The sequence below is a fragment of the Equus asinus genome, chromosome 16 (assembly GCF_041296235.1).
Source record: "Equus asinus isolate D_3611 breed Donkey chromosome 16, EquAss-T2T_v2, whole genome shotgun sequence".
Taxonomy (NCBI): Eukaryota; Metazoa; Chordata; class Mammalia; order Perissodactyla; family Equidae; genus Equus; species Equus asinus.
In genome coordinates this window covers 47063632-47087202 of record NC_091805.1, presented here as the reverse complement: position 1 = coordinate 47087202, position 23571 = coordinate 47063632, and the positions used below count along the sequence as shown (strand labels likewise).

Sequence of the window (23571 nt, the reverse complement as noted above, 5' to 3'; positions counted from 1 at the left end):
TGCAAATTCAGAAATGGTGGTGGAAGGCCCACCAGTGACTTCTCTCCCGAGTCCTCAAACTCTTGAAGCTGTCAGTTAAGTCCGCTGGAGGGGACTATTTCTCCCTCTCAGAGCAGTGCTGAGAGGGCCCCGGCAGTTGGCCCCTGCCAGCCCTTTTGCGCAGTGTTTACAGTTTCCTCCCTAACGTCTGAAACTCTCTCCCTCTGCAGAGCCACAGAAGAAAGGCTACATTAGGTCGGGTGGGTCTCCTCTGTGGAATAAGTCATATGTCAGCCTGGGCAACCCAAATGCCAAGCCATCATGGGCAGTGTTCCCAGAGGTTCAGGGGGTACCTGAGACTGGGGTTGGGGGAGAATGAGAGTGGTCTGGGGGCCAAGACTGGCCCTGCTGGCATTGACTCACAGAAGAAATGCTCATACTTGCGTGGGTGGAGGGGGAGGGGGTTAACATTACATGCTGGCCAACCCCTCCCCCTTGCTTTTCACAACATTTTTATGCAGGTGAAAAAAAGGGCAGCCTTGAAGGGAAAAATGTTAGGAGGCACCACAAATGGGAAACCAAGGTCTCTGGGGCATGGGGACACATGTTTTAGTGGAACTGTAGGAGTGCCTCAGAGGGTTTATAACCAGCTGCTGGTGCAAGGCCTTCCCTGGGCAGCCATCTTACCCCTAAAGCTGCCCAGGCCTCTAGAGAATTGGAAATCTGGGTCCACTCAGGGCAGTCATTCCTAGTATTGGTGACTCTTTCTGCACCCTAGCCTTTTTCAAGGAGTGAGCGTCCCACCTTCTGTTGCCTACCCCACATCTCCCCAACTCGGAGGGCCAGAAGGAGCAGGGTCTGAGGCTTCACACTCCCTTCTCTTCCATGGAGAAATCTGTGCCATGGCCAGGAAGGGGGCCCCAGCTGCCGACATCAGCAGGGAGGGTAGGGCATGGCAGGGCAGGGCCAGAGCCCGAGGGAAGTTTCTCATCATTACTGAGATTAAACTGATGAGAAAATCGCGCAACTTTACTTTTAAGTGAGTGCTGAGCACTGCTGCTGCACATGCACGGAGTGTCCTGTTGCAGCAGCAGCTGCATTGGAGCCCCAGAGAAACTCCAAAGGAGACACTCCTCTTCCCTACCATGCGTGGAGCAGGGGCAGGGCCCAGACTCCCAAGCAGACATCAGTGCCAGACGAGGGACCAGACGCCCCGCCATTTGTCTTCTCCCAGTAAGAACTTGGAGGAACTTCTGAGTCCAAAGCAGACCTTCGGGACCTTTGCTGGCAGCAGATACTCTGCTCTCAGGAGGCAGTGGAAGGCTTGCTGAGGATTCACTTAAAACCCGTGGACATCTCTGAGCAAACAACCCATGTTCCCAGAGGTTTTCTCTTTCTTTGCCTGGCCCCTCTGATCTTGCAAACCATCAGCTAAACCATCAGCTCCCAGCCTTAGCGAGTCCTGAGAAATCAACACTGTGATGGACCAGTTTCACAGAACAGCATATGATGGCATCAGGCAAATAAATGGAGATGAAAGACCCTTACCCAACCAGTTCCCAGGGACCTTGCTTCCTGACAGTGGGGAGACAGTTAACATCCTACCTCCAAATGGTAAAACTGGGATGGCCTCGAGGCAGAAATGCAGCTGAAGAAACGGAGACTTTGGGGTCACTGACCTTTCAGTTGGGTGTGCACAGGATGGCATTGTCACTATTTGAGCCAAGGAGGATAGACCTTCAGCCACAAAGTTTGGCCAAGACCAGAAAAATGAAAGCATACAATAAAGAAGAGTTTCTCATGCTGCATGATGTTTTCGTTATTCTTCTATGGGCTACTTTACATGTTTTTGAGGAGTCTTTATGGACTGTTGGCCTCAGACTATGACACAGTAGGAATCAGATTGAAACATTGAGATAATGTCTTGATATTTTTCTCCTGTATTTTGGGTCAACTTCCTGTGATAGTTTCCTGAATTGTGAGACAGGAGGGAAAGTAGCTTTGTGACCTTGAGCAAGTCACGAAACTTCTCAGGCTTCACATTCCCAATCTATTGGACAAGTGTATTGAATTAATAGTGTTTCTCATTGGGGCTCTTGGCATTTGGGGATAATTCTTTGTTGTGTGATCTATTTACATAATGCAGGACATTTGGTATCCTTACCTTACCTACTAAATGCCAGAAATCATGGTGATAACCAAAAATACCACCCGCCCCATGTACGAATAAATGCTTATTAAAAGGATATTACTGCTCTCAGTTGAGAACTCCTGTGAAAATTATCAATCAGAGCCTTTATTCCAGGCCCTACTGTCAGAATTTATTATTTATTAAATAATACATCTATTATTTAATCATGGAGTTGGGGCTTCTGAAGACCAGCCTGGGCTTCATCCTGCAAGAGCCAGCATATCAGGCTCCAGGAAGCCATTGGCAGGAACCTCGGTGCTGTGGTCCCTCCAGGCATCATCCTTTGCCTTTTCTCCATGCAGTGTGACTACAAATGACCCACATGAAAAGAAAACCAGAAAGGGTGGGGGGAAGGGACAGGTGGTATTAGAGCATGGCGGCTTCCTTGTCTGCCATATGCTGTTAAAAACACAGGCAGACTGCTTGCCCCAGGTGTCCACAGCACTGAGAGGAAATCCTTCCCTCCTTTACTAAAGGGATCACACTCTGGCCCCAGGAGGTCCCTTCCCTGAATGAGAGAACAAGGAAGCCAAATCCTCCCCAGCACTGGCAGCACTTAATGCAACATGAGTACATGTTGATATCAAATTAATACAACTGTGCCCAAGCTGTGAGAATAAATGGGAATCAATAATGTGACATTTGACTGAAACAAGTAGGCTAGCAATGCCAGGCTGGAGGGATGGTGCTTGTAGCCCTGGGTTTATTCTCAAGGAGAACAGCTCATGTTATCCTTACCTCTACCCCAAGATCTCACTGGAGAACAAAAAATAGAGCCCTTCGGTTATCATAGTGCAAAGGGTTAAAATGAATAGTATCTTTGAAGGATATTATAGGAACACCTACTAGCTACTCACCCCCAAGAAGCAGGAGAGAGAAAATTGTGGAAGAGTTAGGGCTGGCAGAGTTGGTAGCTGGTTCCTGATGAGCACCCCCACCACCACCAAAAAAAAAAAAAGACATAGGAGACTTAGGGAAATCCCGGAATGAGGTTGAGACTGGTCTGATGATGCAATCTGTCAGGTGGGACTAGCAACAATGCTTTCTGAATTGCCCAAGAGTGTGGCTAACCTCTTTCACGTGCGGAAAGTCTTTTTATTAGCAGTAGTATTAGTCAGAGTCAGACAGTCAGGATTTCCCTGAAAATTCACCACCAGGCTAAGCAGATGGAGATGTTTTGGCACTGCCTGTGGTGGCTTCTGCAGGTGGGGAGCCCCACAAGTGGAAGGATCTGGCTCTGAAGTCAGTGGGAATGAACGGCCCAAGCTTCACATAGAAGCCATTCCACGTGGAGGGCAGTTACAATCCACTACAACTGGAATAGTCTCCCAGTAACCACAAAGTATTTGCTATTCGGTGCAGATAGGCTGATTGTTCCATTTCCTTTGGCTGGTCCTTCAGTAGCCAGGGTTGGTGGTATGTATCATCTGTCTGCGTGTTGTATGTTGTTCCTAAGTGAGCGCGAGGAGGAACGTCTGGTGGAAGCCATAAAGCTCAGCCCAGATTGGGGGTGGAGGGAGCTCCCGTCTCAGCCCCTCATCACTGTGGATGTGAAATGTGGTTAAAGAGACTTGCATTTCTCATGTGCCCAGTCTGGTGAAATGCCATCCCTTGTTTGGACCTGAGCAGACCTGGCTCGGAGGTTAACACACTGGGGTACCACCTCATCCTTGTCAGTAAGTAAGTGTTGAACCCCCATGGTGTGTGGGAGATGCCAAGAGAGGCAGGCTCCCTTTGGGTTGTGATTTTGAATGAAGGACCAGTCATGCTGGGCTCTAAGCATAACTGGAGGCTGGACCAGATAAGCAGAGAGGAAGGAGATGAACATCTAGGAGAGCAGAGATGCAAGAGGGTGTTGCACCCAATTTTCCTCTCCTGTGAAGCAGAGATAACAGTATTACCTGCTCCGTCGGGCTGTGGTGCACATGAAGTGGGATGATGTTGGTGGACACCAGCATAGGCCCTCAGTAGGCACTCAACAAACATGGGTTCCCTTCCCTCATGTTCTCCCTCAGTGGGGCTGATCCGAGGGAGTCCTCCTTCATGCTTGTTGCCTTCAGGTGGGACAGCATCAGCTTTGCCTGTTTTGCGTCTCTGTACATGTAAAGCGTTGCTGCATTTGGAAGAAGAAATCTTTTTGGTAGCATTGAAGCCTTCTCTAGGCAGTTACTTACCTACATTTTGGCGTTCTGTAATTAACATTCTCATTTTGATAGAATTTTAGCCAAACATTTCATCTTCTGAATTATCTTTGCCTCATAATACCTGAGTAAAGGGAAACTTGTGGATGTTCTGCTGTAAATTTCTTTCAGAGGCAAACTTCTCCTGAGACTTTTATTTCAGAAATGTTATGCAATGCTCTCTAAATAAGGCATTTCTTGAGAATGGCCATTTGTACTGGCAGCTTTAAGAGTGTTTTGGTTCCTTACCCCGCATAACAACTCCTCCTCCAACAACTTGTTCTTTAAAATTTTATGTGTCTTATCAAGTTTACAAGAGAAGGAAGCCGGGGGAAGTGAATGTTTCTGTGGCAGCAGGGCATGTGTGCTCTCCCACACCAAGGGTCAGTGGCTGAGTAGCTGTTGCTGAATTGCATAACCTGTGGTTGAAGGGGGACGGTCCCCTCCCCACTGGGGAGGTAGGTCCACTGGATATCAGGCCACTGGATTGATTTTTCTTCTCCCCATTAGCATCTTTATTAATATGCTACCCAGAAGACCGGGCACTGTGATCATGATGATCCTGCTCAAGAAGCTTGCTCAGGAGTCAGAATTTAAATGGCTTCAGAGGCACATCAGATAATGTAAATGAGGTCGGGCCATGGACTGGCAGGGACTGCGGTAAGCTAGAGAGGGTATGCCCCATCGAAAGGGGATAGGCCATCTGTTGCTTTGTGGGATGGTAGATCCATTGGGGCCAGAGCTTCCAACTTTTTAAGAAAAGTCCAAACTTTGAGTATGAATGTATAATTTCTTCACTTGCGAGACATCCTTGCAGACCAAATGAAACCTGTCTGCAGGCTCTTCTATCTATCTTGATTAACACACTTTGGAGCAATTGAGAGCAGTATCAAAATGAGAACTAGCTGAAGAAGCACTAAATGTGTGGGTATAAGGGACTTCTGAATGACATGGTGCCCTCCAGGGACGCTTCCTGGAGGAGGGGAGGTCCTGCAAGGAGGATTTTATGGAAGAAGCCCTGGCGGAAAATCAGATGGAACTAGCTTCAGATCCAAGCTCTGCCTCTTATTGGCTCTATAACCACCTTACTTGGTTCCTCTAAGCCTCAGTTTCCTCGTCTGTAAAAGGGAGTCATAATCCCAATCTCAGAGGGTAGTTGTGAGGGTGAGGGGAGAGGATGCTGGAAAGCCCTTACTTAGCCCAGAGCCTGGAATGGAGCAAGTGCCCAGTAAGCCTGAGTTCCGCCCCTAAAGCTGGGGTGGGGGCGTTTAGCCAGCCCAGAGGACGTTATGAATGAAGGGCCAGAGGCACCGAGAAGGGCCCTCGTTGAGCTTCGTACACAGTTGCTTTTCAAGGACGTGGGCATCACTTACTTTTCCTGCCCCACGAAAAGGACGGTAGGTGTAGGGTATTTTTCTCCTCTCCCTGCCTTCTTCCTGCTTCTCCGCAAGTTGTTCTGTGTCAGAATCCCACCCTTTAAAACCTGACCTGGGCCACAGCAGAAAAACACAGCGCTACTCAGTAAGAAGGAAAGGTACTCCGGGAGGCTGTAGAGACACGCACGGCAAATATTTAAGGAATTCTTAGGAATAAAAAAAATTCATAAATCTGGATTTTTGCATGAGGCCATCACAGGAACATGTTTTCTCAATTAGCATGCACATTGCTTGGAGTGAAGTCACCGGGGCCATGGCTCATCAGGGCTGACTTGCACTGCACCACCTGATCTCGACTTCACTTTCCATGACCTAAATCTGATTCAGCCAACCCTGTCACTGCCCCTAGCTGTCGAAACAAAATCATCCCTCAAATCCTCAGCCAGGAGGAGACATAGACCCTCCCCTGCAGAGCATCTGATTTCAGATCCTGGGTGGACTCAGCAAAAAGCGAGCGAGACAATACTGCTCTTGATGGTGGATTGCTAGATTCCCCACAATGCCTTTTTTTTTTTCTTTGGCATTTACTGTTAGGTGGTGACTGCATTGCCCCATCAGAGCCGATGAGTCCTTTAGGTTCTGAAAAGCGGAGGAAATAGTTTCTTTTGCAAAAGCATGCATCAACTGCTTAAAATATTACGAGTCGGAGCCCGAGATCGGTGATTATGTTTTCTGGATGGTTTCCTGGACTGACTCTTTTCCAAGCAAACAGCTTGGTCAGATATTTGTAATTTCTGAAATATTTGATTAATGATGTCCCCTTACCAGAGGGATGGTGCAGGGTGCATAATTAGCAGCACGCCTCAGCAGCAAAGATGCTGCCCAGCATCCAACAAGATCAAGCAGGAAGTGGAAAAATGTTTCACATCAATTGTCAAAGAGTAGAGGAAAGGAAAATATTTTTCAGAGTATAGGTTGAGACCCATTAGGAGGACATGAAATCAATTTAGTGGCACAACTCTCTTTTTTTTTAGAGAAAGAGATTAAGGTAAAATGTTTAAAAATTAGTGTGTGTTACATGTAGCGAGTGAAAGTATTCATGAAACTTTTGTTTCAGTTGTATCTATGTTTACACATATGTGTGCAAACTGGATCTTGATGGGAAATGTCTTTTTTCACTATGAGTCATGGTTAAAAAAGTTTAAAAGCTACTGGTGTAGATGACAGCATGGTTTAGAAAAGGGCGTAGCTCTGAATCCAGACAAACTTGGGGTTGAATCCCAGCTCTGTGATGCCTAGTTGTGTGATCTGGGGTAACTTATGTTCTCCAGGCATCAGAGTCCTCATCTGTAAGGTCAAGCTGATTACCGCTTCCTAGGGCTGTTGTGGAGATTACGTGACAAAGATGTATAAAGTGACTGGTACCATACCTGCCACCAACGAGGCCCTCAGGAAGTGAGAGCTGTCTTCCCTTCCTTCTCCTCCTGCTTCTCCTCCTCCTTTATCTTCTTCTTTAGAGCTACTCAACCTTATCAGAACTATGACTTCCCGAAATGTTTTCATCCCTGAGGTTTGCTGCTCCTCTGGCAGACCCAGCAAAGAAACAGCATCAATCCTATTTTGTCTTTGTCCCACCTTCTCTACCATCTTTCTCCCATTTCATGATTGCAGAGCTATTTTTCTGTGATTCCGTTCCCCTAGATGTGACCATAATTGTCGAAGGGGCACAAGACGTCCTTCTCCCGCACTGGGAGCCATGAGAGGGCAATCACAGCCTTTCCTGCCTTATGACCGAGATCAATGCTTTGGTTCCAGTGTGGATGCAGGGACTCTGGAAGAAGCTTCTGTTCCCACAAATCACATCCTTCCCCCTCAGTGTATTTTTATAAGGACAACAGGGCAAAGATACCATTAAATTGTTGACATTGTCAAATTCTTAAGCAGTTCCTGCCCAGAGCAGAGAGCCTAACATTTTCTGGTGAGCGAGGCTCCAGGCTGCCCCACTGCAGAGGGTTTAAATTTCTCTCCTGGTATAAACAGCATAAAGGCTCCTAGAGTGGACACTGGAGCTGACATCTTCAGGTAAACCAAACCCTCATCCTATTCCAGCCCTCAACCCAGCCGACAGTCTGTCACTGACCTCAGACCTTCCCTTCCCAGCGGAGGATACATGAAAGAGTGACCCACACCAAGATTCTACTTTGGGGCCACAAATGTGACATGTCCCAATTTTCTTGAGAGCCTGGCTAATGTAGCCCCTGAGGACAGATCAGAGATGAGAAACTGCCTGCCTCTTTGTTCACGTGGAAGCTTCACCTTTTCCTTTCTTCTGTATTTCTCTTTGCTCCCCTGGGGCTCATTCCAACTCTTCTTGTAAAATGCCCTTCCACTGGGCCCCATTTTCACCACAGAGACTCAAAGAGGATTATCAGTGACATCTCCTCAAACACTGAATTCCTGTCGAGACCAAAGATTTAACGCTCCTTTCTAGACAGTTGAGACATATCTATTTGAGGTTGCAGGGCAGTGGGGCAGAAGAGAAAACGGACTTGTTTCTACTATAATTTTCATCTCTGTAGCCTATCCTTCTCTTTTCTCTGCCATTCATTCCACTATTCCCTGTAAAATTAATATCACCAGGCTAGTTGCACATGTTAAATAACATTTATAGAGGAAGAGAGACATTTGTCACATCATACCCAGCCCCCCACACCCAGCAGGTGGATTATACTGAGCCAAGCACTGGGGACCTTGAGTGGACCGCAAGCAAAGCAGCCGAGAGGCTGTTTAAATTTATCACTGTCACACCTGGCTTGTTTTGTTTTAGGAAAAAACAAATGCTGACTGACTTTTTCTGTGCCCAAAAGGAAAAAGAAACATATTTCCACTCTGTCTGAAACTTGCAATGACAAGTGGAACCGATTGTCTCAGAATATGACACACCACCAAGAATGTTTCTTATACATGAAACGAATTACCTTCCTTTTCGTCTGGGTTCAAGAGTGTTTTGTGGGTCCCTCTACAGGGAAAGTGTGAACACTTAGAAATGTTTTCATTTTCCTATTTGAGGAGGTCAGACACCAAAGCCTGACTCCAGATTTTATGCCCATGTGTCAGCATCTCTGTATCTTGGAAATGAAAGAAAATATTTTGGGGGTGGGGCTTGTAAGTGTTGTTTTTTTGAATTTTTCTAAAAAAGTGTGGGACATGTCAGAAAGTGGGGGGCTTAATAAATCAAGAAATATGTTTCAAAGGTTCTTTTAAAAGCGCTTTTATGATTACGGAAAAAAAGTAATTTTAAATTGGCACAGTACACAGAATGTCCACCTTCTAGTCATTTCAACTTCTTAAATGCTTATGGACCTATTACAGAATTCTGACTGGCAATTCTTGTGCGTGGGAAAATTCCGCAAACCTGTCTGAAGCTTATTTCTTGTATGGATTGGGAAAGTTGTTATGTAAGAAAGAAAAATGGTTAAGTCAGATTTAGATTATTTATTTCGACTCAGTGATACTGAGATTAAGTGATAGAGATTTATTCCTGGCTCAGTCTCTTCCTAGCTGAGTAACTTGGGCAAATCACAGAACTTCTCTGAGCCTGTTTCTTAATTTGTAAAATGAAAATAATGGTATCATCCCTGCCTACCGGAGAGGGCTGTTGCATTGAATATGGTTGCCAGCCAGGGAAGCGCCTTGGCTCTGTTTATAAGAGGCAAGATGTGAGAGCCCTGGGCAAGGAGTGTGACTCCAGGTCCCCGTGCTGGCCCTGCCCTTGGTTGGGTGAGGGACCTTGACAGTCACTTGTCCTGTATGAGTGATTCTAGCTCTTGCCTGCCCCTCCCAAATGCAGTAGTAGATGTGAAAGCATTTCAGATAAGCCTGGGCAGAAATGAGCTGTTCCTGCCATGGTGGGAACGAGGCCTGTGCCAGGCATTGAGCGGGCCCCCGTGAGAGAGGCCCACGGCACTGTAGAAAAAGCATGAACGAGGAATCAGGCTGTCCAGGGTTCCAGGCCTGAGAGTGGGGCTGGAAACACATGTGATCGAGGGCGAGTTACTAAAGCTCTCTGATTTTGTTTCCTCAGCTGTAAAATAGGACTAACAGCACGTACTTCTTAGCCTGAGGATTAAACAAGGAAACTTCTGCTAAGTCTTTGGGTTATTCAGAACCTGGTTTTGTGGTGGTTGTTGACATTGAACACAAATGAGTTCCTGAGGACCACCCCAGCTATGTGGTGACCTGGCTGAGGACAGTGGAAGACGGATATAGTTACGGGGCCGGGGTGTCTCGGGGACACAAAGCTCTCCTAATGTCCCTTCTCTCTCACTGGTCCCCCTTCTCTGCTCCTTTGCTGGCTTCTCCTCCTTACTCTGAATATTGGAGGGCCCTGGAGGTCAGTCCAGGATCCTCTTCCTTTTCTCTGTCATTCTCATCCTGCCAGGCATTAAATCCAATCCAGGACTTCTGGATTCTGGACTTCTCCCCTGGACTCCAGGCTCTGATATTCCACTGTCATGTCCACTTGAATATGTAATGGACATCTCAAATTTAGAACTTTTACCCCCAAACTACTTTTCTTCAAATCTTATTTCAGTCCTCCCCATTTTAACGACTTCGTTATTCCCACAATTGTTCAGACCCCAAACCTATAAATCGTCCTTGGTTCTACCTTCCTCATAACCTTTCATATCCAATCCACCAGCGAGTCTTGGGTTCAGAATTTATTTTGAATCACTTCTCCCCATCCCACTGCTGCCTCTTGGTCCACGCCGCTCTCGCCTCTCACCCAGGCGGCCAGGAGCCTCCTCATGGGTCTCCCAGCCTCTGCTCCTGTTCTTCTGTAGCCTTTTAACCCAACAGTAGCCAGAGGGCCCTTTTAAAAGATAAATCATGTCATGTTATTTCCCAGCTCTCAGTGTTCCAATGGCTTTTCCTTTACACATAGAATAAAATCCATACTCTTGCCATGGCCTTATTTCAGTGGTTCTTAACCAGGAGTGATTTTCCCCCAGGGGACATTTGGCAATGTCTGGCGACATTTTTGGTTGTCACAGGTGGAGGAGGCGGGTGCTGCTGGCATCTAGTGGGTAGAGTCCAGGGATGCAGCTAGACATCCTGCAATGCACAAGACAGCCCTTCACAGCAAGGAAGTATCTGGCTCAAAACGCCAGGAGGTTTGAGGTGGAGAAGCCCTGCCTTTGTCCAATCTGCACCCTGACTCCCTCCAGCGTCTTGCATCACTCCTCCCCTTGCCTGCTATGTGGCGGCCACATTGACCTTCTTGCCATGTTTTCAACACCCTAATCTTGTTATGGTCTCAGGGCCTTTGCACTTGCTATTTCCTCTATTTGGGACACTCCTACTCATAGATCTTCACATGGTTAGCTTTTGTTCCTCATTTAGGTCTGCTCAGGCGTCACATCTTGATCACCCTAATTTAAAATATCTATCCCCACCCCAACCAAACCCTGCCACCAGTAAACTCTGTTCCCTTGCCCTACTTTACTTATTTCAGAGTACTAAATTCTATTATTTGTTTTCTTGTTTATTATTTGTCTCTTCCACAGACATGTAAGAAGGAGGGCAGGAACCTTGTTCAGGAAGTGCTTTATCCCGTAGTAGGAGCTCAATAAGTGTTTGTTGAATGAATGAATAGTTGATAAGTATAGCACGGATGTGGATTACTACAGAAGGTTAGGAAAGGAAATGAGTGGGATCTAGCATTTGGGGGAGGGCTTCCTGGAAGAGGCGTGATGTGGGCTGTACTGCAAGTTTCTGCAGTCCTGGCCCCTTCAGCTAAGCTGGCCCAAAGCTGAACAGAGCTTTGGAGGCTCGCTTCCTCTCAGGCATGAATGTGCCTGGTGGGGGTGGGTGCTCTTGGAGATCAGAGCCAACTGTGTGTGGACTTTAACATTCACTAGGATGGAGAGCAAAGCTGAAGGGCTCAGGGGTCCGAGATGTGTGACTGAGGAGAGGAGTAAGGAAAGAGAGGTGAGTGGGAGAAAGCAGGAGCAGGAAAGAGAAATCTAAGCTCAGCTTGGTTTAGATCAGGAGTGGAGCCCGGTATAGAGGGAGGGAGGGTCCCGGGAGGGAAGAGCAGCATCTCCAGGGCAAAATCTCTGGGTCAGCTCATCCTCAAGGGCTGACAGTAATTCCTGGAGAAGGAACTGGGGGGGTCTTCTGCCATCAGTTTTCCAGGAGACAAGAGAGAGGGCTGTGAGTTGGATCTGGGAGACTACAAAGGCCAGCGAGGGATAAAAATCAAACCTCTCACGCAGCCTGGCAGAGGCTGTGTCCTGAATAGAGGTGCTGACCTGTGTTGAGTTGGTCTTACATGAGATGATGGAATCACGGTTCCAGGATAGTCTTGATTCCCAACACTCTGACCTATAGTCAAACATTGGTCCTGTGCTTCAGTTAAAAAAGTAATTCCCTTAATGCCACATGTGACAAGTGTATAGCCATGTTTAGCACGTGCCAGGTGATGAGTGGGTGTTCCCCCTACCCAGGTCAGCCACCAGGGGCCACCTCACAATTAAGGATGTTGATGTCCAGTTCTTGAGAGAGATGGATTGGAGGGGTGCAGATCATGGACCATTTTTCCAAGGTCTCAGGATTCCAAGGTATGTAGATTGTGGAGTCTTCCATGGCAGGGGAATGCCTCGTCCCAGGTGCTCAGCTCTGGTCATCCCAACATCTCCTCCAAGTGACACGGTATGGTCAAGGTCTGTGCCCTCAGGGCCACCTCTGGACACTTCTAACTCTGGTTCATTTTGCTGCCTGCACACTTCTGAGGATGTGACTACAGGGGATTAACTGGCCAACACCTCATTTTATTACTTTGTTAATGTAGGTTTAAAGGAATATACCTCAGATATAGACAGCTTACTCCAACCTACCAAAAATATCATAATGAACATTTACAAAGCCTAAATGATATAATGGTGATGAAAGTCAAATGTGCTGGATTACCCTAATGCTAGTTTAGCCCTGACTCAGTCCATAGAAATATGGATTTTCCCGCAGATGGTGTCTCATCGCTGCCAGGGCCCTGTGTGCCTCGTAGGGCTAAGGTGATGAGGCTGTCTGTCACCCAGCCTCAGAAGTCGTAAAACACCCCAAGCTGACCAGCCCTTCCCTGCTTCCTCAGAGAGCTGCTGACACGCCACTTTGACCTTTTTGTTCACAAAACTTGTCTGCCAACTTGTCACTGAGTCCCTTTCCATCATTAGGTCCCCTTCTTGGCATACTTGAGAGATGTGATGCTCTCAGACTCCTACTCCATCAAAAGGTGACCTCTGACCCTTCATTCATACTAAGAAATACATGGCTGATAAAGGCTCAGGCTGCGGCTTGTCCCAGGGGCAGATGCTTTTAGCTGCCATCAAATTCTCTTGGTCAGAAGGCAGTGAACCCCTCACAGACAGCAGAGCAAGCAAAAGGCCGGCCTTGGTCCTTCCTTCCTACTGATGGTGTGACTTTAAATACATTATGGAAACTCCCTCTGGTTCTCAGTTTCCTGAACTGAAATTGGAATAACAATAATTCCTCCTTTATAAACTAGTAGTTAAATGAGAGAGCATATATAGCAGCACAGTACTTGGCACATCAAAGCTGTTTGACAAATGGCAGCTATTTTCATTATATTATTAAAATCTTGGAAAGTAAAATTTCAGACATCGGTCAATGACTCATGGAAATATTTTGGAGCTTAAGGTCTTTGTAAAGTGAGAGGGGAAAAGAATGGAGTTTGAAACACTGCGAGGAAATCCCTAGACAAGGAAGGCAAAAGTTCAGTGTCATGGTATCACTGATTTACCGCTCATTTGTGGGGTAAGCCTCAGTTAAGCCATCTGTAAAATGAGGGTAATAATAAGGTCGTTGTGAGGACTAAATAATGCTTATAAAGCGGTTAACGTAGCACCAGGCACACAAGCCTCACAAGGTCCAGCATTCTTGTTCTGTCTTCCTTGTGCTGTTTCCTCCATCACCTCTTCACTCAGGTCAAGCTTCTACACAGACAGGTGCTACCTGGGTTCTTAAGCCCTATTCCAGAATTTAGGCTGGGATGGCTCTCCCCCATCCCCCAGAGTCTGTTCTTTTCACAGGGTTTTTATAGCCAGCTAAAAATCACTCCCACAGATTTCTGGGATCCACTCCTCACTGCCTCCATGTGGCTTTGTCACATGTAATGGCAATGCCATGCTGTGCGCAGACAGGGAGCAGCTCCTTTCCTTTCCTCCCAGGGACCTGGAGGTGGCCCCACCTGGCTTTCGCCTCTCATTCCTGGGAGAGTCACAAAAGCAAGGGAGCCGTGGCCTCCGAAATGAATTTGCTCAGCAACCAGCAAAAGTGAAAGGGACCCAGAACTTAGCTTTTGCCTTGGGCTCTGCCAGAAAGTGCTGGACTGGGACAGAAAAGGAATTCCTGAGACAATGGTCCTCCTGCTTCTTTAGATTCATGGATAAGTAAAATTGTAGGTGTTCTCATTTGTCATCAAAACTTATTAAATGTTCTAAGGATGTTTCTGCCCATGTGTCCCTAAGCAAACATTTAAAAATGGAGGATCTTTTTGGTCACATCAAAATTGGACTAATTCTTGCTGCCAAAGTGAGGTCTGTCTTTAAGCTAACTGTTCGGCAGGTGTCATTGAGTTCTCACGGTGAGCACCGCACTGTTCTGGGCTTTAGCGGGTTGTAAGGACATTTAAGACGCAAACCTGCCCATAAGGGACTTACGAGCTGATTGGCACTTCTTCCTTCCATTTTAATTCCAAGGAAGCCTTTAGCCTTTTGGGAAAGGAAACACTGGGATGAATCTAATACCACGCTGTCAGATGAAGTCTTCTATGACCTGGTGGCCTTGGACATGAAAAGGAAATGAAAACGTTTCATTGTAAGATTTTCTTCTCCCTTTCCTCATGCTTCTGCCATCTGCCCCTGTCTACCCTCCACCACACACGTACCCCACATATACATACACACACACACACACACACATATGCACACGCACACATACAAAAAGTGGAGACATTGCTGAGGCTGCTACAAATGTTCAGAAATTGCACTTTCTGAATCAAAGATCCATTGAATCCTAGCATTGAAAGAATCATGAGAAATCGTGCAGTCTCTTTTTTATATATAAATGGAAAAAAAAGAAGGAAAGAAAACCAAAGGCTAGTGGATGAAGTGCCTTGTCTAAAATCACAGAGTTAGCAGCAAAGCCCAGCTCAGGTCTCAGTTCATTTCTTTCTTCATTCTTCCATCAGCTATTTGTTAAGCATCAAAGTTTGTGCCAGGAACTGTGCTAGGCACCGGTGACACAAGGGTGGAAAAAAACCATCCAGAGTTCCCTTCCTCATGGTTTACAGACTGTCAGGAAGACAGTGATCAGTTATTACACAAAGGAATGGGAAGTTTCCACTCTGGTTAATGCCATAAGGGAGAGATCCACATACCGTTAGAGAGTATATTAGAAAGGCAGGGAAGATTCCTGGAGGAAGGCGTGATCCATTTGCTATCTGAAAGGTAGGCAGAGGAGGAGGAGAGATGCTCCGAAGATAAAGAGAAGTCCTCCTTCCTCATCCAGGAAGATGTTTCAGACAGTGGTATGCTGGAGCTGGCTCACTCAGGCTCACACCTGCTCCGTCGTGAGCTTCTCTTCCCAACTCCACACTCAGTGAGGACACACTGGTAGCTTTAAATTGGCCGTGGTGGGAGTATTTACAACACAGAAAGCAGCAGATGCTACAAATCAGGGCTTTCCCCACCCTCCCCCCATTTGGAGGGCTGTTTTTACCAACACACTGTAGGCTCCATATATTCCACCTGCTTGCTGGCTGTTAGCAGCATAGACCATATCCATGTTCTTCAGGACAAATGCCTGGTCCCCTTCCTGCAGAAACTCTACCAAGAGCCTATTCACAGAAAGGCACTATCAATAAGTGACTTGGCCTGTTTATTTCAGACTCTGGGCCATCTGGCTTCTCCTGGGGTCCAGGGCATCCCAGCAAGTTAATAGCAAGCAACCAAGAAAGAGCCCGTTCTTATGGTCTTCGTCACCCTCTTGTCATCTAATGATATTTATCAACCACCCACGCCTGCCCAGCGCTGTATGTGACACTTGGCCAGGCAGAGCTCAAGTCAGGCTTTGACCCCTCAGGAATCCGGGGCCTGGCTGAGGCTGCTCAGCTGACGTTGTTCTTCCTTAATATAACTCAGGCTGCTCGCGGTGCAAGAACCAGGGCCTGAAAACGCAGCCGAGGCCAAGAGGTTAGGAGATGGTCTCACTGATGTTTTTCCTGGTCTGTTTCTAAACACAGGAAACACCAGGTGAGTAGAGGTTAGAGTTCAGAATATATGCCATTTAGTCAACTTTTAAAAACAACTGATTCTACTACCCTGCACCTCTACTGCTACCCCAGTTCTCTGAAGAGATTTGCCAAAAGCAAAAGTGAGTTTTGAGTTCTTTCAAAGATTGACAGGAAGCAAGGATGGGTGGACATGCCAGAGGTGGGGTTTTGCAGTGGAAACACCTCTGTTTCCAGGGCATGTGTGTTTCTGTGTGTGTGTGTGTGTGTGTGTGTGTGTATAGTGTGTGCCGTGCAAACAGGATATGGGGGAACAAACAGTGGTTGTAGCCGGTGGTGCAGGGTACAGATGAGGCAGGGCCGTGAGATGGAGAATCTTGAAGGAAAAGACCAGCCATGGGGTCTGGTTGGGAAAAGAATCTGGGCACTCTAGATCCACAGAATTCCTTCCTCTCTGATCATCTCCCAGACAGGAGCCAATGACTATCACTTGGCCCGTGCTGGGGGAGGCACCCCCTGTGCTATGCAACTTCAACCATTTACTAGCTCGACCTCTAATCAGACTTGAAAGCTGTGGGACACCAGTAAGTCTCCCAACCAGGATTCTCAGTGAAAGCCAGGCATGAACATGCAGGGACTGATTTAGGGGGTCCTGTGAAGCCCCCGAACATTATCTGCCCATAGTCCCGGTGTAGGCTCACCCCTAGGGTTGACAGGGAGTCTCTAGAAGGCTGCCCTTAAAAGCAAAACCAAGAGTGAGCAGGGCAGCTTATGGGCTACTAACATCTGGTCTTGAATTCACCTCTCAGATCATGAAGCTGCACACTCAGGGTGTCAGGGGACAAGCTGAGGGAGAAAGGCTCCCAAAGGGAGTGTGGCTGGGGGATCAGCAGGTGGCTGCCAGGGTGGCGGGAGGTGGTGATACTGGAGCAGTTGCTGTTTGTAGCTGCTGTGTATTTAGAGTACAGAGGAGACAACAAAGGTGAAAGGGTAGCTGGAGATGACAGAAGATGTGGGGAAGGAGGTGTGAGCTGCCCACACTAACACAGACAAAAGGCCAACGGACGTGAAGATGGCCCCCAGCTGCCCCACAGGGGAGCTGGATCCCTTCCTTGTTCCTTTCCCGACACTGCCTTGGAGCCCAAGGGTAACTATTGACCCTACTGGCAATGCGCAGTAATTTGAGGGTCCAGGCTGGACGCTGTGAGTCAGTGAGGAAGTCCAGAGGGGACCCTTGTCCAGTCGTCGGTAGGGGGACTGTGGGCCGTCTCCACTGTGGTTGTGCCAGTTGCATCTTGGGCATATAGCTGGGGGGTGAGTGAGGCCTCCGCTCACCAAACCATCCCTGTGGCACAGAGCTGCGTTGGCCTGAGGAAAGGGCACCTCTGCCAATTCACACAAAGGCTCTGTATGGTCCAGCTGCAGCCTGGCCCTGGAAAGCCCCCTCGGACCCTGAAAGGGAGGCCCTGAGAGAGAACGGAAAGCCCAGAGAAGGGGGAGGGCGGGTACCGTGGGGGCTGGGAGGGGGAAAGGTGAAGACTGTCGTTGCCCACTGAACGCCTCCGGGAGCCGGCACAGGGTTATCCGTGCAGTCTGAAGGGGAAGGGATGTTCTCCTTATTAGCAGTGAAATAGTTAACTTGTTACGGTTATTATGTTCATTGTCTAAATATTGTTAAGTAAAACATCTTATTGCTGATAATTATCCAAACTTCACAGTGAACACGGGACTCCTGCCAGCGGCAGGGAGGGGTCTCCAGTTAGACGGTGAGCACCGAGTGTTTACTTTGCTGCCACACAGTCATTGACTGAGGTCTCCTGACTGCGGCTCCGCTCAGTGGTCGCTCTTTATCAGTCCCAGGTGAAGAGCACTCAGATAAAGTGCAAATTATTCTCTGTGGTCAGATCCCAGAGTATGTGGGTGACAAACACAGTGACATTGTTTCCTTGAGTGAGTCTTGTTTTCCATATGTGGGAGGAATTCCAGACTTGAGAATTCTGCATCCAGACTTCATAGATTTTTTTTCTTATTGAGACAACACAACTAATGATAAAGAACAATACTAGCCTGGCTTCTAAGCTCCAGAAGGCTCTGGGTCATAGTCTGACCTCCATAGGGATTGGACAGAATCCAACAGCAACTACTGTCTTCTGTTGTCAAGCTGGACCACAGGCTCCATGAGACCAACTTTCCATTGGCTTCTGGAGTGTGGACACAGAGCAGATCTGCCTGCCTGCTAATGCTGTGTAGGATGGAACCGCGCTCTTGACTTATTGAAATCAGGTGCCCAACCCTCAGAGCTGCGCTGAAAACAAATGGCTCCACGCAAACGCCATCACATTGGAGAATCACAGGAGCGGTGACCCCGTCTCCTCACTGCCGTGTGAAACTTCATTTTCACCAACTGGGCAAGGGAAAGGCTTTGCCTTCTCCATCACATGCTCCGAAGGACCAGGCCCGTGTCAAAAGAAAGTATTTCTAGATAACTAAAGTAGTGTAAAGATTTGAATACCATAGATGAGCCTAGAGGGGTGTGCCCTAAATGTTAACATCAGTTATCTCTGATTAGGTGAAAATACAATAAAAAACAGGATGGCCTATCTGGAATTGTGCAAACTTGTTTGAGAAAATTACACTCAATCCCTAAATAATACTCCACTTGTCATAAATTGTGAAGTCATGGGGAAATCTTTTTTTTTAATATGCAATATCCTTTGAGAAAAATTTATCTTAAAATGCTAGCTGCTTAATAAAGCATTTCAATTGCTCTAAGATTTAACAGTTTAAGTTGTATTGATTTTCTTTGAGAGTTTCTAGGTTAAAATTATGTCATCTGGGTAAAACATTGTTAGAGCGAGTTTGTTCATTGATTGTTTGTATGTGTAGCCTCAGTTTCCTCCTCTGTGCAAAAAACAAACGACTGTACTCAAAGAGCTATTATGAGAGTTCCGTGAGATAATCCATTTAAAGTATTTACCACAATACCTGGCACATACAACGTATCTGTTAAATTTCAGCTACCATTAGCTACCATTTAGCTACCATTATCATCATTCATTTGAATGAAATGAATATGTGTATTCATTTCACTTTCATTTTCTTTTAAAGATGACATCAAGATCAGTAAAAAATAAGTGAGCAAATGAGCAGATACCAAGTGTCGTCTTTTCTTGCCTGAGATAGATGTGAGCGTGAAACAAATATCCAGAGTCCAACTCAAGTCCCCCAGCCTCCATGAGGTCTTACATCTCTTCCCAGCTACCCCTGCAAGTCATGCTTAATTTGATGAGGCAGGAATTTAAGACTGGAAGGCATCTTAGAGATAATCGGTCCAGATCATTTTATAGATGAGGAGACTGCGCCCAGAGGTGTGATGACTTACCCAACGTCACGGAGTAACAAACACAGACTAGACCCTAGGGTCCTGACCGTACGTGCAGCTCTTTGCACTCTGACAGATGGTCTCTCGGTTTCTCTACTGGTTGATGTATAACGATACTAACTCCCCACTGGTGCCCTGTACTATTTGTAGTGTCACACAGCACATAGCACAGTTCTGGGCACGGAGGAGGCACTTGATAAGTGGTTTGCTCAATCAAACTCAATGGTCTGTGGTCTCTGATGAGCCAGGTGCATGCTTGGCAGTATAAGGAATAGGAAGCTATATCAGGCAAAGTCTGCTTTCGGGAAGCTTCCAGAGACTTACCAGGGAGAGCACAGGAGGGGATGAGAGGGTCTCAGAGAGGGGAGACTTATTTAATTTCATCTACAGAAGCATGAAGGTCTGAAAGCAAATCTCATAATAAACCTCAGTGAGCTAGTTCTGCAGGCTTCTTATCTCAGACAGGTTCCAAAGCTAGATATTTCCCAAATTTATGTCTACAGTCCTTGACTGCTCCCCTTAATTCCAAATTTCTATATCAACTGCCTGCTCAAACTCTCCACCTGTGTGTTCAGTAGGGATCTCAAATTTAACATAGCCAAACCTAAACTTTTGATTCTGCCGTTTAAACCTGCTCCTTCCCCAGTGTTCTCCATCTTAGGAAATCACACCTCCATCCAGCTGGATGCTCAAACCTTGGAGTCATCCTTGAGTCTCCTCTTCCTCACTCCTCCACATCGCAATCCATTAGGGAATCCTGTTCTCCCTATTCCTTCCACATATCCCACTTACAGTGTCCTCTCACCTCCCCTGCATTGCCATCCAGCTAGACCAGTACCACCTCTCGCCCAGATTACTAAGGCGCCACCCACCCATCTTCCTGCTGCTATGCTTGCTCCCCATTGGGCAGGCTCAGCTCCTCTAAAACTACATCCAGTCATGTCACTTTTGCGCTCGAAACCTTCTAATGGCTTCCTTTCGCCTTTAAAGTCCCAAGCCTTCACCAGGGTCCATAAAGTTCTATGAGAGCGGGCCCCAGTTGCCTCTCAGATCTCATCTTCTGCCACGCTCCCCAGCGATCACTCTGCCCCAGTCACAGGGGCACATTTGTTGTTTTCTGCCAAGCATGTTCCTCCCTCAGGACCTTTACATTGGCCATCCTCTCTGCCTAGAAGGTTCCTCTCACATTTCTGCATAGCTCTCCCCCATACTTCATTCAGCTCTCTTTGTAAACCTCACCTCATCAGAAAGACCTTCTCTGACCAAACTAGCACCTCCCCAACTTGTAATTCACAAACGCTTGCCCTGCTTTTGTGTTTTCCAGCACTTCTTACCAACTGACATTTTGTTGGTTGTTTATTCTTCATTTTCTGTCCACCTCCACTAGAATTTAAGCTCCTTGAGAGCAGAGAACTTTCTGCTCTGTTCACTACTGTATCCTCATATTTAGAACGGTGCCGACACATAGTAGGTGCTCAATATATATTTGCTAAATGAGTGAGTCAACAATCTACCTTCATTCTGTGTTTCAGTGTAGATGTTTGTGTGTTTCTTTTATTACCCCGACAAGACCAGCCTGATTCCCCTCTGTAATTCCTGCAGTCCCTCGTGTGGTACACCTGCCTGGAAGAGGTGTTCGTTATGTTTGTTGAATTAAAGTTGAACAATTGCCAAGCACTAGCCACAAATTATGTGACTTAAATCCAGTTCATATCATCTCTAAGAGGCATTGTGCCCCAAGGGTTTGTTAATTTCTCTGAGAGATGGTCCCAGTGTTTCATTAGAACTTAGGCAGCAACTTTAGGGAGAAAGCAGCACAAATGGAGCTTTGTGTGGTGGAGAAAACAAGGAGGTGCAGGCACAGCAGAGCTGTTTGTAGCGACCTTTTGCCAGCACTAAGCATTCAGAGCCACGCTCTGAGGAAAGCCACAAAAGGAAATGTGACCAAAGGGCTGATTAGCCCTGAGCCACCAGGGTCCTGGGGCCTGTCCTGGAGGAGAGGTTATGCCATAGGTCTGCCACAGCACCATGTAGACAAACCTTGGGGAGTCAGACACAGAGATCTTTGCCCCTGCCTTATTCTCCCACCCTTCTACAGACCCTGCCAACTCTGTTCCTCGACTGTGGAATCACATCCATTTATCTGCAGTGACGAACTGGGGCCTTTCCATCATGCCATCCTCAGGACCCATGCCCCAGGCCCTGGATAGGTGAGGCTGTGCTATAATGAGGCTCTGGCTCAATAACCAGCTCCTGTGGAAGGGTGCCAGATAGAAAATGCCGGTTATAAGCTGGGATGGAACATGACACAGTGTACTAGGAATCATTTTACAAAATTTATCTCAAAATCAAAGCAAAAATGGATTTAGCCCTGCCTTCAACTATATCCTCAGGCTCAAATGTTTAAATAGAAATAATTCTCAAAATGTGTCACTGTCTGTTTGCATTTTCTCCTGATGGCAATAGAATGTTACTCAGCTCCCCAGTTCACGGTCAATTATTTTTAAACTGCTTCGTCTTTTAATAAAAACCCTTTGAATCTGGAAAGTTGATGAGAAAAGAAAAAAAAAACTGTACATTTGAAAGATATATTGAAGTAAAAAAAGAAAAAGCTTTTAATAAAGTAAAGAAACTTAATATGGTAGGTATTTTTGCTTTTGCCTTTTTAGTGGGTTGGTTCCCATACGTGATCACTTATAACCGGAAACTGTAAGGAAACCCACCAAAATCAGAGCAGTGGCAGATTGACAGAAAAGCAGACAGCAGCTGTCCCAGAACTCCTAGGGCTCTGGGGCCAGCAGTCTGCTGAGACTTTATCAAGCCCAATTGAACAGTTCAGGGCAAGAGACATTTAAAAAATAAAAGTACAAGCCCATTGGGAATATTAAGAAAAGACTCATCCAGCTTTTTCAAAACTGTGCATCCAAGACTCAAGCCATCACAACAGGCTGAAGCAGGACTCTCTAAACCAGAGTGTCAGAGGCCCCTTATGAAACTCAAGTGTGATGTGAAACGTATCCTGGTCTTTCCTTCACACAGGCCTGTCTTATAGGACAGGGCTTCCCTTTTCCTCCCTAGAAAATCCTCAAATCACAATTTTTGAGGCTCCATTATGGTGGTTTTCAAAGCATTAGTCAATCTCAAGAAGCAATTTCCTTTGGATAGTTTAGACTAATCATTCTCAAAGTGAATTTCTTGGTATACTGATTCAACAGTTCCCAAGTGCATTTGACCATGGAACCCTTGTCTTACCAAACCTCTTTTGACATCCCAAGGGTGGGAAGCATTGGTTTAGACATTCCTGTGACTTCAAGGCCAAGATCAATGTCCAATTCTATTGAGACCATTCATTCATTATTAAGTGGACGTTAATTAGTTGGCTTCTACAGGCCACGCTCTGTCTAGACACCAAGACATATACAAAGAAGAAAGTGTCTGGGTCCCTGCATTCTGGTAGCTGTCAATGTACCGGGAGAGGTAAACATGTGAACAAATATCAGCAATTTCATGTGATACAGGCTTCTCTGAACCCCGTCATTGCTGACAGTCTATACAACACAATTTAGAACCCAAGTTATTCACTGGATATTTCCTGTGCACCTGTCTTACCTCCTCCCCTATATTGTTTATTACTTGAAGGCAAAGCTCATGCTTTATACTTCTCTAATACTTTCTGTGGTACTAAGCATGGAATTGGACACATAGTAGGTCATCCAATGAATACTAGTTGATTGATTAAAGACTAAACTGCATGATCCCTGAGTCCTTTTGGTTTTGCAGAATTTCTAAGAGTCTTTCTCAAATATCGGGACAATCTTATGCTTTCAGAATTATGGTGAACCACAAAAGCATTGAGTAATTCATTTTTTCCTCTAGTTTTCCAGGGGCTATCTTCATGCCATGGAAGTAATAAAATTAATGTGCGCTGCCCCTCCAAATAAGCAAGCCACAGTAAACTAAAGCAATTTACTCTCTGGTTATAGACACAGCTTAAGTGTTAAACTTAGTGATTTGACCTTGTAATCAGAAAACAGCCAAGCTTCTGATTTTACATATTGGAATCCTGAGACTCAAATGAATGTTTAGCTACTCACTGTAGAATGTAATACAGATTAGGGTTAGCCACAATTGGTAACACTTGGGAAGGTGTTAAT

General features: G+C 46.4%; 1 protein-coding gene across 7 annotated transcripts in view; it reads left to right on the top strand.

The window, feature by feature from the left end:
* The window catches only part of NGF (nerve growth factor), a 149975-nt gene that overhangs the window by 101419 nt on the left and 24985 nt on the right, over positions 1–23571 (top strand). The gene's annotated exons all lie outside the window — the stretch shown is intronic.